Source organism: Lissotriton vulgaris, chromosome 12 (genome assembly GCF_964263255.1).
Source record: "Lissotriton vulgaris chromosome 12, aLisVul1.2, whole genome shotgun sequence".
Lineage (NCBI taxonomy): Eukaryota > Metazoa > Chordata > Amphibia > Caudata > Salamandridae > Lissotriton > Lissotriton vulgaris.
This window is the reverse complement of record NC_141700.1, coordinates 619,096,801-619,110,754: the sequence shown is the minus strand read 5'-3', so window position 1 is coordinate 619,110,754 and position 13,954 is coordinate 619,096,801. Positions and strand designations below refer to the sequence as shown.

The 13,954-nt window shown below is 50.5% G+C and overlaps 1 protein-coding gene across 1 annotated transcript in view; it reads left to right on the top strand.

The window, feature by feature from the left end:
• LOC147677854 (uncharacterized) overlaps positions 1–13,954 on the top strand; it is a 201,491-nt gene that overhangs the window by 157,812 nt on the left and 29,725 nt on the right. The window lies entirely within an intron of this gene.

The window sequence follows — 13,954 nt, the reverse complement described above, 5'->3', positions numbered from 1 at the left end:
TCATGCAAAATATGCTTTACTTGGAGACACTAACCGTAATAAAGAATGCAGTGGTGTTGTTGCATAATGATGGCCTATTCCCCACACTATACAACACATTTAATCCCGTCATTGATAAAAGGTGGTAATGTGGTTGTTGGTAGGGAAGGTATGTGGGAACTTGAAAACTTAAAAACAAGGGATCCCTTATGTGCTATTATTTAATAGTTCACCTGTGATCAAACAGAGTGCACTGAACCACAAATATATAAACAAGAAGAAAAGTATGTTAAACTAGATCTGATAAACAAGCAATCTTAATTTCCTCAATGTATTAATAAAATGTTCTTTATTTATTTAAAAAAATATGTATGTTAATGGTATTGCATTCATGAAATATATTTGAATCTAATTCCACAGACAAACATTTTTTTTTCAATTCCACAATTATATTTGCAATGCCTCAATGAACAAATTCATACATATTCCCAAAATATCTAGATAAAATCAATTCACATACATTTAAAAAGATTTGCTTTTATGTATCATCCAAAAATCTGAGCCTTCCACTACAGATTGCTTCACTACTCGTTGTAGTTGAAATAATATAGACGCTGCGTTTCGGCGGATTATCCGATTTGTCTCCGGCTTCTTAGGGACTAATTCAATGCAAACAGTTTTTTCTTAAAATACATTTCAAAACAATAGTATTATCAAATGTGCCTGGACCACGTTCGCCTCTGGACACTTAAAATACCTGGTGTTGATGGTACTCCTGTATTAAAGGGTTTGTTCAAATAATACCCCGATTGGTGGTTATCACTTATACGGGAGCAATCTGAGTTCAAGATGTCAGCAGATCAACCAAACTTCTCCTCCTGCTCAAATGTATTACCTATTGGAGACCCCTTTAGCAACTGTGATGACTTTAAATTGTTTATGGTGCCAAGTGGTTCTATCAAATCCTTTAGACCATTAGTCAGTTATTCCTTGGACCAATTAACCTCTGGTCTTGTAAGATCCAGGGTGCCTGTTCAGCAAAGTAGAGTTCCGACGTTATGGATTCATCAATGCAGAGCAGCTGAATAATACTTTGACAATTGATTTATAGTGAAGTAACTTCAGGCAGCAATGAGGTGACATCGACTAAGAACATCATATAGGAAGAAGTCCAAAGTCCATGGGCTCAATGTACAGTATGACTCAGTCAACCCTGCCTTATGTTCATGCAAAATGTGCTTTACTTAGAGACACTAACCGTAATAAAGAATGCAGTGACGTTGCATAGTGCTGGCCTATTCCCCACACTATATGACACATTTAATCCCTTCATTGTTAAAAGGTGGTAATTTGCTTTTTGGTGGGGAAGGTATGTGGGAACTCGAAACCATGATCTAAAGAAATTAGTTTGGAAAAGGAAGACCTTTGTAACAACACAAACATATAAATATTTCAGCCCGAACTGCCAGGCCACGATCACCCTAGATCAGAAGCAAGCATTCTGGGACCGGTTCTGATTTATTTGCTTCCTATTAACACTTTTTTCCATTCACAGAAAATTACAAAAAAATGTGGTTTCAAAACAACTGAAGTATATTTTGAAATGTTTGTATAGTTAATTTACAATCTATTTAAATGTTGTGTCTTAGAACAAAACCCGACATCCTACAGCCTTTCAATTCTCACTCTTTGCACATCACCATAGTAAGACAGTTCAGTTTACAAAATCGTCTAACTTTGCAGTTAGAGAAAGATAAGTGAACATCAACTTCCAGGATAAAATTAAGCTCCAAATTGTAGAAAGACATAAGCTAACATTTGACTTCTGTCTCTGAATGCAGATCAAATGTGACCAGATAAAATGATTTAAAGGCATCTTATTACTCATTCACTTTCTGAGTGGTCGGTGTCCGTCTGAAGCACCAACAAACCTTGGCAACTGCAACCAACGTGGAAAGCAAAAATGGTGCAGTGTCGGGACCAGCAAGGTTCTGGTGAATCGCCACTAGCAGGGTAGTCAGACCAGGCCTGAGCAATCAGGGGAGCCCGCTGGATTCAAAGAAGAACCTCAAGAGGAGCCAAGGGTCGGAGGCATTGGAGTCGCAAGAGGACCTCAAGCAGCTCATCAAAGATGCAGACCCACGGTGCAAGTGATGCATTGACGACAAAGATCTTAGTCATAGGATATGCTTGAGATTGGGGATACTTATTGCCCGAAGATCTTGGTGGAAGGAAGCCAACAAGCCTTTGCAACGACAAGTCAAAGCGGTGCTCAGGGGTTCCATTCCTGCGGCTCCGACGAGAGGTACTGGTCTCAAACTTGGTGAGAGGGCTGGGCAGGCCTCGAGAGATGTGAAGAACCACCTCCTGTGTCGCTGAGCTTTTTGGAGTCCATGGGAGCCCAGGATCAGCAGGCCGGTCAGCTTCGTTGCGTGCCTGCAGATGAAGGTAAGTGACTCCTTCACTCCAAGGGAGATTCCTTCAGGTGTCTTGGATATCTACAGGCCATTGAAGGTTCCTTTTTTGGAGCACCGGCACAGACGTTGCAGCAGACTTGCAGAACAGCGAGACCAGGAGCAGCAGGAGTCTTCCCAGTTGCAGTCTCGAACCCAGAGAGAAATCCAGCGATGTCCCGAGGGCCCAGACAGTCAAAGAAAAAGTGGGGTCTTGATATGAATCTTGCCCCACAATGAATCTAGGGACCACCTACAGGTAAGCCCTTAAATACCCTAAGGAAAGGGTTGGGACAATTCAGGGTTCCCTCCCAGGGAAGCGGTTGGACAGTGGGGAGGATAGTCCCATGTCCTTTGTCCAGTTTCGCACCAGAGCTGGAGCCAATGGCTCTCTGAGTTGGTTTGAAAAGGACTATGCAACGAGGGCACCAAATGTGCCCCGCATGCAGACTAAGTGGCGCTGGCAAGCGCCCCCACCCTGTCCTAATACACTAAGCCTTGTCTGGAAGGTGGACACACCTCCCTGTGACAGGATACCTATTGTCCTGCCTTCCTCTGCTCGAGCCTAGCTCAGCAAAGGAGGGCTGAATCATGTCTCTGGGCGGCAGCAGCCATGTTGAGTTGTGCTGTCTAGATGACTGATACCGGGACAACTGAGGGCCTCCCGGAGGAGCTTTACAGTCCATGGAATCATACATCCCCTCCCTCACCGTACGGTTCGGGGGTATGATTCCAACATATTTGATACCAAACATGACAGGGTTCGTTACAGCCAGTTTAGACATGGCCATTGCGTAATGTCGCATGGCCACTCTATGTATCGTAATGGCTGATGCACTCACAACCTGAGAGAATGGACTCAGAAGGTTGTAGGGGTGTCCTGCTCATTCAGGGGCCCCCTCACACTTATAACCGAGCACCCTGCCTTCAGGATTGAAAGGCCAGCTTTAGGGGTGACTTATAGGTTTTAAGTGCAGTGACCTTAGATATAGAGAAACCTATATATTTTCGTAAGTGGTGGTAGCACCAGTTTACAAAGGCTGCAATGTCAGGCATGTAGCTACAGTTTGAGTGGTCTCCCATGGGTGGCTTAATACATGCTTCAGCCATGGGGGATCCCTGGGGTACCTATGCGCTGGGTACCTTAGTCCCATATACTAGGAACTTATAAGGATAACACCATTATCCAATCTGGGATGTACCTAAGTACATACCATAACCAATTTAGGGGAGAAAGCACAGAGACTGGGGTTCTAATGAGCAAGATCCCAGTCAGACTACTGAGAAACAGCATAACACCAGGCAAAAAGTGGGGCTAACCATGAAAGCAGATCCTACTTTCCTACAGCCATTACAAGGTGAGAGTCTGATCTAAGGATGCGCCAGGCTGCCTGATAATTCCTTACATCTATTAGCCTACAGATGGATACAGGCCAGGTATACCGGGGAGATAGATAGGCTGGACATTCAAACAAAACATGGGAGACACTTTCACTTGGGTGATCACTAATCGGGCAAGAAGTACCTCTTTTCCCAGCCTAGTCTGCTGTAAACTCTCTAAGCAGTAGGGTGTCTACACGAAACTGAAAGTAAAGTTTCCTATGCATGGTACAGACACTACGTCCCAAAATAACTTCAATCTGCGGATGGGCTTAAAATACATAAAATCACTGGTTAGCTAGTTATCTAGTTATCTTGACGGTGGCAGCTTTCTGCGAATCCTCAGCTATCACAAATGACCAATATATATTTTTCCTCACAGCCTTTAAATGAAAAACATATGTGTCCTGGTGATCCCACAAGTCGTGGAGCTTTAACGAATACAGGGACCTGATAGTCATCTAGCCGCAGATTTCTTAACTTAGAATTTCCCCAGACGTCAGACAGGATCCGGAAAACCTTTTCCCCAGCAGTACCTCTGCACGCAGGAGGGGGGGCGACGCCGCCCGGCCCCGTCCTGACATCCACTGAAGTGACGTCAGTGGAGCCATATAAGTCCCCCTCGAGGTGATGATGTCAGTTTTTCTTCTTTTTTGCATCCTAATGCAGATTTGGGAGAAGGGGTTCCTCTGGTCTATTTTAGTTAATCAGTCCTTCTCGATGCCTTTTCGTGTCTGGAACAGTGTGCTGATGCCTGCGGGCTTCAAGTCGTGTGCGTCCTGTTCGCGGCAGATGTCGGCGACGGATCCACATGAGATCTGTATGTGGTGCTTGGGCAAGCACCACGACTTCGCAGAGTGAGATGCCTGCCAGCAGTTGAAGTTGAAGTCCCTGCGGGAACGACGGATGAAATTGATGTCCGCCCGGTTGTCTTGGTCAGAATCTTCGCGGCGCCGGCCTCCGTCTCCAGTAGAAGGATCCATACGGCACAGTTCTTCCTCCCACTCGGAGGTTCCTCTTCAGGGCAGATCCAGAGTCGTTCCTGTGGACGTCGCTCGTCTGCATCGGGTAAGCACCGGAAGAAGTCACGGAGGTAGTCGACCTTGCACAAGCATGATGTCGTGGCCCACTGCTCCCGGTCTTCACCGGACACGACCCTTATGTTATGTTATGTTATAGTGGCTTTTGTAGAGCGCACGGCTACTCAAAAAGAGTGTCCCGGCGCTTTTAGAAAGGAGGGCTGCAGTATACTAACATAACACATTAAAAGAGAAAATATCGCAGATAGAAAGAACAGAACAAGCAAAAGGCCTACTGGGTGAACAACCAGGTTTTGAGGCCTTTTCTAAAAGCTAGTAAGCTGGTGGCTCCCCGAAGTATAAGAGGCAGAGAGTTCCACAGCTGTGGCGCCAGTAGTCCAAAGGAGCGACCTCCCAGGCGCGCTCTCTTCACTCGTGGGACAGTCGCTAAAAACAGGGATTCTGACCTCAGAGAACGAGCCGGCCGGTAGAAGGCAAGTCTCTTTTGGAGGTACTTAGCTCCCGTCGCATGGAGGGCCTTGTATGTCAAGGTCAAAGCCTTAAAAGCAATCCGCTTGCGGATTGGGAGCCAATGTAGGGTCTGCAGCAAGCCCGCTGCACTAGCACGTCTGTTCAGGCCAAAAATCGCTCTCGCCGCCGCATTCTGAACAACTTGGAGCCGCTGTAGCAGGTACTCTGGCAGGCCCAGGTACAGAACGTTTGAATAATCTAGCCTAGAGCCTATCTGGGCCTGCACAGTCAGCTTCCTGTGCTCCTCCGATAAGAGGGGAAGAAACCTCCGCAGCATCCTAAGGATGCCGAAGCAGGTGCCCGACAGCCCCAGGATCTGGGACTTCATAGTCAACCCCTTGTCCATCTTGACCCCCAAGTTCTTAGCCATTTGGGAAGAACAAGTGGGGGGGAACATATCAGTAGGCCACCACGCCTGCCAGTCTGGCTCCATGTCACACCCAAAGAAGAGTACCTCGGACTTATCGGAATTGCACTTGAGGCTGTTCAGTTGGAAACATTGGAACACAGCCCCAAGGCAATCCCGGATACTCTCCCCATCAAAGTCTCCTCCTCTCCTGCACGAGAAGAGGAGCTGGGTGTCGTCTGCATAGTATACGATCCGGGCCCCAAACGACTCCGCCAACGCCGCCAAAGGGGTCATGAAGATATTAAAGAGGGTCGGGCTCAAGATAGAGCCCTGGGGGACCCCAACTCCCAGGGGCGGCATCACGGCGGAATCTGGCGAGGCCCAGACCGTTTGCCGGCGGCCGGCTAGAAAGGACGAAAACCAGCTGAGCACCGTCCCCCGTAGTCCAATCTCACTGAGTCTTGTGAGCAGGCCATCATGGGGGACGGTGTCGAAAGCCGACGACAAATCCAGCATCACCAGCATGGCTTTACCTCCAGTATCCAGAACCCCTTTAATGGTTTCTGAAACCTCGAGGAGCGCAGTCTCCGTGCTGAGATTTGGGCGAAAGCCCGACTGGGTGGCATGCAGAATCTCATTAGTCTCTAGAAAATTGGACAGCACCGTCTGCACGTGCTTTTCTACAATTTTCGTGAGAGCTGGCAGCAGGGAGATAGGCCGGTAGTTGACTGGGGCCTTTGGATCCAGACCAGGCTTCTTGAGCAGCGGTATGACCATTGCCTGCTTCCAAGCCTGCGGAACCACTCCCTGGCTCAGCGAGAGATTCAGTAGCGGGTTAGCCAGCGGATTGATCACCTCGGCCAATTTCGCCAGAATTTTAGCAGGGCACGGGTCCAAGGGCGAACCCGATTTCAAGTTGCCCATAAGTGCTAAAGAGGCGGGCGCAGATATAGGTGGAAACACGCCCAGCGTCAAACCTGGCGCAGCCGGGGGCGGACGGTTGGCCTCAGAATTAATCAGCCCCGCGGGTACAGCCGATGGAAAAGAGTCCTGTATAAGTTGGATCTTGCTGGTAAAAAAACTAGCGAGATCAGAGGCCCAGGAATCAGAGGGCCTCTCCTCAGAGATGTTAGACCGTGGAGATATAAATTCTCTAACTATAGAGAAAATCTCCTTACAGGAGTTGGAGGCAGCTTCTATCCTCCCTGCCAGGTAGGCTTTCTTGCCCAGGCGAATGTCCCGGTGATAGTCCTTAACCGCACTCTTATAAGTCAGCTTAGCCTCCGGGTCATATTTTACCCGCCAAGCTCTTTCGGCCACCTTGCACTGCTGCCGCTTAGCCGACAGTGCAGCGGTGAACCAGGGGGCGGAAACCCGTTTTGGAGTAAGACGGGGGGCCAGTTCCGGGGCAAGGTCGTTAAGCCTGTCTGAAAGCCATGCCTGCAAGGACTCCAGATCCTTCGACAGGTCGCCCGAGAGGGGGCAGGGATGATCCAGGGCAGCCTGAGCCAGCATCTCAGGGGTCACTCGATGGAAAGCCCTATGGGTTCGACCATGCTGCTGTGGGGCGGCAACAGCCGATTTAACTGTGCCTTTGATTGAAAATTTAGCGAGCAAATGGTCTGACCATAGTACCGGGATAATCTCTAGCGCCTCAAGAGGGGATGTCGAGAAAACCTGGTCGAGAGTGTGCCCCTTGTCATGCGTCGGCCCCTGCAAATAGGGGAGCAATCCCAACGGTGCCATGGCCTCTGAGATTTTAATAGCGGCCGCGTCAGATGGATCATCCATCCGAAAGTTGAAATCCCCAGCTACGATGCAGTGTTCCGCTTTCAGGGCCAGTCCCAGTAGGACGGAGTCAAGGTCTTCAAAGAACGTTCCGGGTGGACCGGGCGGTCTATAGACCAATAATCCCTTGACTGATTGATGCGGAGCCAAAGCGATAGAAAAAGCAAGGGACTCCGAGCCACGAATGTCCTCCACTGGCAAGATAGAACAAGCCGTGCCTTTCTTCACCACCAGTGCCACTCCACCGCCCCTTCCCTTAGCTCTGTCCTTCCTGAAGATGTTATAATCAGGCGGGATTGCCATGGCCACGTCTGGATTCGAAAGTTCTCTCCACCACGTCTCGGTGAGCATAAGACATAGTGGTTTAGCCGTGTCAAGAAGCTCAAAGATGTCTTGTGCATGTCTGCACGCCGATCTGGTGTTTAGTAGCATGCAGAGAAATCCCACACTGGCGGTGTTACTGCCAGAGGAACATGGCAGAGCTCGGGAGGGGCGCCAGCCGCAACCGGGGCAGATGGACTTACCACGGTGACGGCCAGGAAAGACAATGCAGCAGCCACTGACCGCAGTGGAGAGAGCGCGAAGCTCCCCAGAAGTATAACGCAGCACGAGTGATCCTGTATGACACATGCTGGGTGGCCGAGCCCCCCCTGTCGCCCCGAGCGCCTCCGGGACGCTGACGGGCACAGACGGGCAGGACTCTGGCAAGCGACGGCGTCCTAGCTGCGCGTTCCCGCTGCGCGGGAGAGAGCGGCTTTAAATAGGCGCCGGAATGGAGGGAGGAGCGCATGGACGCTCCAAGATGGCGCCCGCCGAAAAAGCCTGGTCCCAAGCCAAGATGGCGCTGGTCGCCGATCACCAGATGATCCCCGGACCACCCACAGAACCCGGGCCCACCAAAACGGTGGTGAATATTCCCAAAATTAAATGCAGGTATGAGTGGGGGGAGAGCCCAGCCAGTGCACAATTAAAATACAAAAACGAAGAATAAACGAGCAAAATTCTGCAACTAAGGGAGTTAAAATATGCAGCGCTTGCAAACCGCAGCGCGGTAATGCGGCACCTTTTCAAGGCTGACCGCTGTCTAAAAGTGCCTTAAATAGGCGCCGGAATGGAGGGAGGAGCGCATGGACGCTCCAAGATGGCGCCCGCCGAAAAAGCCTGGTCCCAAGCCAAGATGGCGCTTGTTAGACCTGGCATCTTTGGCGTGATTACCCCCATCTTTTTGCCTCTGCCTCCTGTATTTTTGATGCTGTGCTGGATTTCGTTTTTGCTGGTTTAGATGCTTTGGACACTCTGCCACTGCTGACCAGTGCCAGAGTGTAAGTGCTCCCTATGTAAATTGTTATTCTGATTGGATATACATGTTTGGCATATTTGTATTACCATGAAGTCCCTAGTAAAGTGCACTGGGTGTGCCAGGGCTGGTGATGACAAATGCTACTAGTGGGCCTGCAGCACTGATTGTGCCACCCACAGGAGTAGCTCTAAAATGGTGTCTCAGGCCTGCCACTGCAGCGCCTATGGGCAGTTTAGAACTGCCATGTCCTCCTGGCCAGTGTCCCCACTGACCAGGCCTAACCCTTCCCTTTTCGTGCACATCAGTCACCCCTATGGAAGGCCCAAGGTACCCCCCTGGGCAGGGTGCAGTGTATGTGAAAGGTAGAGCATGTACTAGTGCAGGTACCATGCTCTGGTAGTGAATTACAGCCATTTTCGTTTTTCACTATTGTAAGGCTATCTTGCTCCATAGGTTAACATGGGGGATGCTGGCTACAGTGGTTCACAGCATTTCTTCCCATAGGAACAAGATAGGACATAAGTATCTAGTATCCCTGAACTCAGAATTTAATAATACATCTTTTAGGAAAGGTGGTTTTTAAATCCTGTGTTTGAGAACAGCACTTTTAGAAAGTTGCTGTTCTCTTGTCTGACCCTTCTGTGTGCCTGGGCCTGTTTGTGTATTGACTGTCTGGTTTGTGAGTGACAGGGGCTGGGGAATTCCCCCAGAGGCTGGATGAGTCAGCACTAGGCTGAATGAAGCAATTGCAACCTGAGTGGTGGGAGGAGTTAGCACCTGGGCTGAATAGAGCTGTGCCTGCCTGCCACAATGCTGGCTCCACCTCCTGCTGGGCGGCTGAGGACTCTGCCCCTCACTCTGAAAGGAAAGATGCAGCCAGCAAAACAAAGTGCTCAGGATCCACCCAGAACTGGTTCAGACCGGGCTCAGGGCCCACATGCACAGAGAGAACAAAGACTTTAGGGGTATAAGTACAGGACCCCTGACAACAGAAAGTTAGATCATCCTGGAAATCAAGAAGGAACCTCTGCCAAGGAGAAAGCTGACTCTGAAGAAGGAAGACTGTCCTGCTGTTGCTCTGCTGGACTGACCTGCTGTTGCTTTGCTGCCAAGGAGAGGGGAAGGACTTTGCTGTGAGCTGTGTCCCCTGTCTTGTAAGGAATCTCCAAGGGCCTGAGAAGAGCTGGCTCCCTGTTTTGAAGTCCCAGGAACAAAAGGACTTCACCCCCAGTCTCCCTGAACTCTGCTGAGAGAGTTCTGTCCTTCCTAGAGTGCTTGATCCAGTTGTGGGGCCTCTGGAAGTTGAATCTGAGCTGGGAAGCTTGAGACTAAGCTGAGAAACTTGTGAAGCTGAAAAGTGTCGCATCGCTCGCTTGCGGAGCGCATCCCCGACAGTGCGAGAAGTTTCCCGCCGCTACGAAGGTCGAGATCGGCGCAGCGTCTGACATCGCTGCCGGAGCCGTCGCACCCTTCGTTTGCGGAACGCACCAGACCGGTGCGGGAGAATCGAACATCGCTGCGAGTGTCGTCGCAGAGCCTGTCGTCGCTGGGTGAGATCGCCGCACCGCTTGCTTGCGGACCGCATCACGTCGCTGCGAGCACCGTCGCAGAACCATCGCATCGAGGAGCTGCGAGAGAGAGGATCACCGCTGGACCGCGCATCGTCGCCCCGGAGATCGTCGCAGCCCCTACGAGATCATCGCATCGTGCCTTTTGCGAGAACAGACTTCCCACGGAACCTACGCACCGGAATCTACGCAAGCTGCCTTCCTCCCCATACAGACCGGATTCGTCGCAACACGCCCGCTGCTGCAGCGGGGCTGTCGCATCGCCTCCCCAGGGTCTCAGGAGTGACGCATCGCTTGTTTCCACCGCACCAGCTTCCTGCTTGTGGAACTTTGTTGCATCTAAAAGGTACTGTGAGTAAACGTGACGCATCTGTGAACTTTTCACGCATCTGTGGATTATTTTAACGCAACTTAAAGAACTTTGATTACAACCTGAAGAACTCTTTTGAAACCATATCCTTGAACTGTGTATGTTGGATTTTTGCCCTTTTGGTCTTGTGTAGTTTAGAATAAATATCTTTATTTTCCTAAACTGTTGTGGAATCAGTCTGTGGTGTTTTCACTGTGTTACTGTGAGTGTTGGTACAAATACTTAACGCATTGCCTCTGGTTAGCCTAGACTGCTCAGGCCAAGCTACCTTGAGGGCGAGCAGGGGTTATCTGAGAGGGGTATCTCCTTGTCCTGACTAGAAGCAAGGGTCCCTATTTGGACAGTGGTACCTACCTCTGCCAACTAGAGACCCCCAGTTCTAACATTGGTGGTCAGGCGGTGGGATTTGAACTTGTATTTGTACTTGACCCACAGTAATTGGTGTACATCACTAGTGAGTGCAGACCATTACGCCACCGCATACTACTGGCTTTTGAGTTTTTTGAATTCTATTTTTGAGTAACTCTTCGAAAAGCATCATGTCTCAGAATGGGAAGGCACCCAGTGAGAGGGCAGAAGAAGCAGAATTAGAGTTTTGCATTGAAGATTTGTGTTCATACAAAGTTGAGCAACTAAGGTACTTCTGCCAGCAGTTTGAGTGCCCCATAAAAAGCGCCTACAGAAAGGAGGAGCTACAGAGAATCTTGAGAGCCCATTGGGAGGCACAAGAGGAAGATGATGTGGATGTAGAAAATGGTTTTCAAAGCAAAGATCTGCCAGTGGGCAGAGTAGGCTCAGGAGCTGGCAGCAACCACTCCGGTAGGGGCCTCACCCCAGAAGAGTTACAGGAAAATCAAAGAATAAGAGAATATGACTTGGAAGTCATGAAAATGAAACTGAGGCAATTGGAGTTGGAGAAAGAAAGGGCAGCGGAAGACAAGAGAGAGGCCCGCGCCTTAGAGGAAAAGAAATTGCTTTTGGATCATGAATTGAGAATAAAAGAGCTGGATCTGAAAAACAAGGAGGTGGATGCCAGTTCTAATGGTGGCAGCGCGCAGCCAGTGCATGGGGGTAAAGTATATATTCCCAAAGACCTGGTACAGAATTACCATAGGAGTGAGGATATTTATGCCTGGTTCACTTCGTATGAAATTGCATTGAAGATGAATGATGTGCCTGACAAGTATTGGGGGGCGGGCCTGTGGAAACATTTTGAGGCGTCTGGGAGGAGTGCTCTAGAGCCTTTAGAGTTGACAGGTGCCATGACCTACCCCAATATGAAGGAGGCCTTATGTCTCAGGTATGGCCTTACTCCAGAGCAGTACAGACTGCAGTTTAGAAACTCCAAGAAGAAAGAGTCTGAGACTTGGATGGAGTGTGTGAATGGGTACTCGCGTGCACTGGAAGGTTGGATGAAGGGCAGTAAAGTAACTGATTTGAAGGGGTTGTTGCATTTAATCAGTTGGGAGCACTTGAGTAGTCTTTGTGTTCCAGAGCTGCGCCAGCATCTTTTAGACAGCAAGCTGACAGACCCCATTGAGCTTGCTAAGGAGGCGGACCGCTGGACCAGTACCAGGGTCCACAAAGGAATTGTGGGTACCACAGCCAAAGGTGGGCAGGGTCCCCAGCAGAAGAGTGGGGGGGACAAGGGTAACCAAAAGGAGTTCTCGCAAGGGCCCCAAAATAGTTCCCAGGAAAAGGATTCCCAACCCCCCAAGCCTAAACAGCCATGGCCCTCTAAGGGTAGGCGGGACAAGAGAAATAACCAGGGTCCCCCTACCTGCTATCACTGCAACGAGGTGGGCCATATTGCTCCGAAATGTCCCAAGAAGAAGCCCGCACCCACTGGTGCTCCCACCCCAGCGTTAGCTAGTGTAGCTTTGGGTGGGGATTTGGTTTCTAGTGACTGGGGAGAGCTAGCAGTTATGACCCTTGTCTCGCTAGGAGACCAAGAGGTGGTCCAGGAAACCTTACTGCCCTCTAACACTAAGAAATATGGGCAGAAGGTGACCATCAATGGGAGGGAGGTTGAGGCTCTGAGAGACACCGGAGCCAGTGTGACATCCGTGAGGTGTCAGTGGGTGTCTGACGAGCAAATCATCCCTGGTGTACTCCGCCCCGTAGTGGCCGCTGACAGCTCAGTGCGCCTCTGCAAGCTAGCGAAGGTTTCCTTTGAATGGGGAGGAGTCTCTGGTCTTTTGGAGGTGGTTGTCAGTGATGCCTTGCCTGTGGACTGTCTGTTAGGCAACGACCTGGAGAGTTCTCCATGGAAAGACATAGAACACCGAACTCACTTGGAGATGTTGGGTCTGCCTGCGTGGATCTGCGTGACCACGCGTGCTATGGCAGCCAGTAAGGGTGAGTCAGCAGAACTGGAGCCTGAAACAGTGGCCCAGAGACCTGCCAGGAGAGGAAGAGGCAGAGGGCGCGGGAAACCAGCCCCAGCCGTTCCCACGGTCCAGGAGGAAGCAGAACCTGAGGGGGATGCCCTGGAACCTACAGGGGAACAGGTGGCCGAACTGGGAGACCTACCTGAGCTGACCCATTGGCAGCAAGAAGGTGGTCCCTCCAGGGAGGAGTTCTGCAGGGAGCAGAAGGAATGCCCTTCCCTCATTGGTCTGCGGCAACAGGCTGTAGATCAGGCAGCAGGTGGAGCAGTCAAAGATCACTATGTTTACTGGGAAGGTGACCTACTTTATAGCGAGCCTAAGTTTGCTGAGCCCGGTGCAGCCCGTGTGCTGGTGGTACCCGAGCGCTTCAGAAACTTCCTAATGGGTCTGGCTCATGACGTGCCTCTCGCAGGACATCTGGGGCAAGACAAGACCCTGAACCGGCTTGTCACCCACTTCCACTGGCCCCAGATGAGGAAGCACGTCGGTTCCTTTTGCAGATCTTGCCAAACCTGTCAAGCTAGTGGCAAGACTGGAATGAAGTTGAAGGCCCCCCTTCAACCCTTCCCAGTGGTGAGCACCCCTTTCGAGCGGGTGGGCATAGATATCGTAGGGCCCCTGGACCCCAAGACAGCCTTAGGCAACAGGTTCATCCTGGTCTTGGTGGACCATGCCACCCGGTACCCGGAAGCAGTCCCGCTCAGGACAATCACAGCACCCGTGGTGGGCCGTGCATTGATGGGGATCTTTTCCCGTGTGGGGTTCCCCAGAGAGGTGGTCTCCGACCGGGGTACCAACTTCATCTCTAGGTACATGAAGTCTCTGTG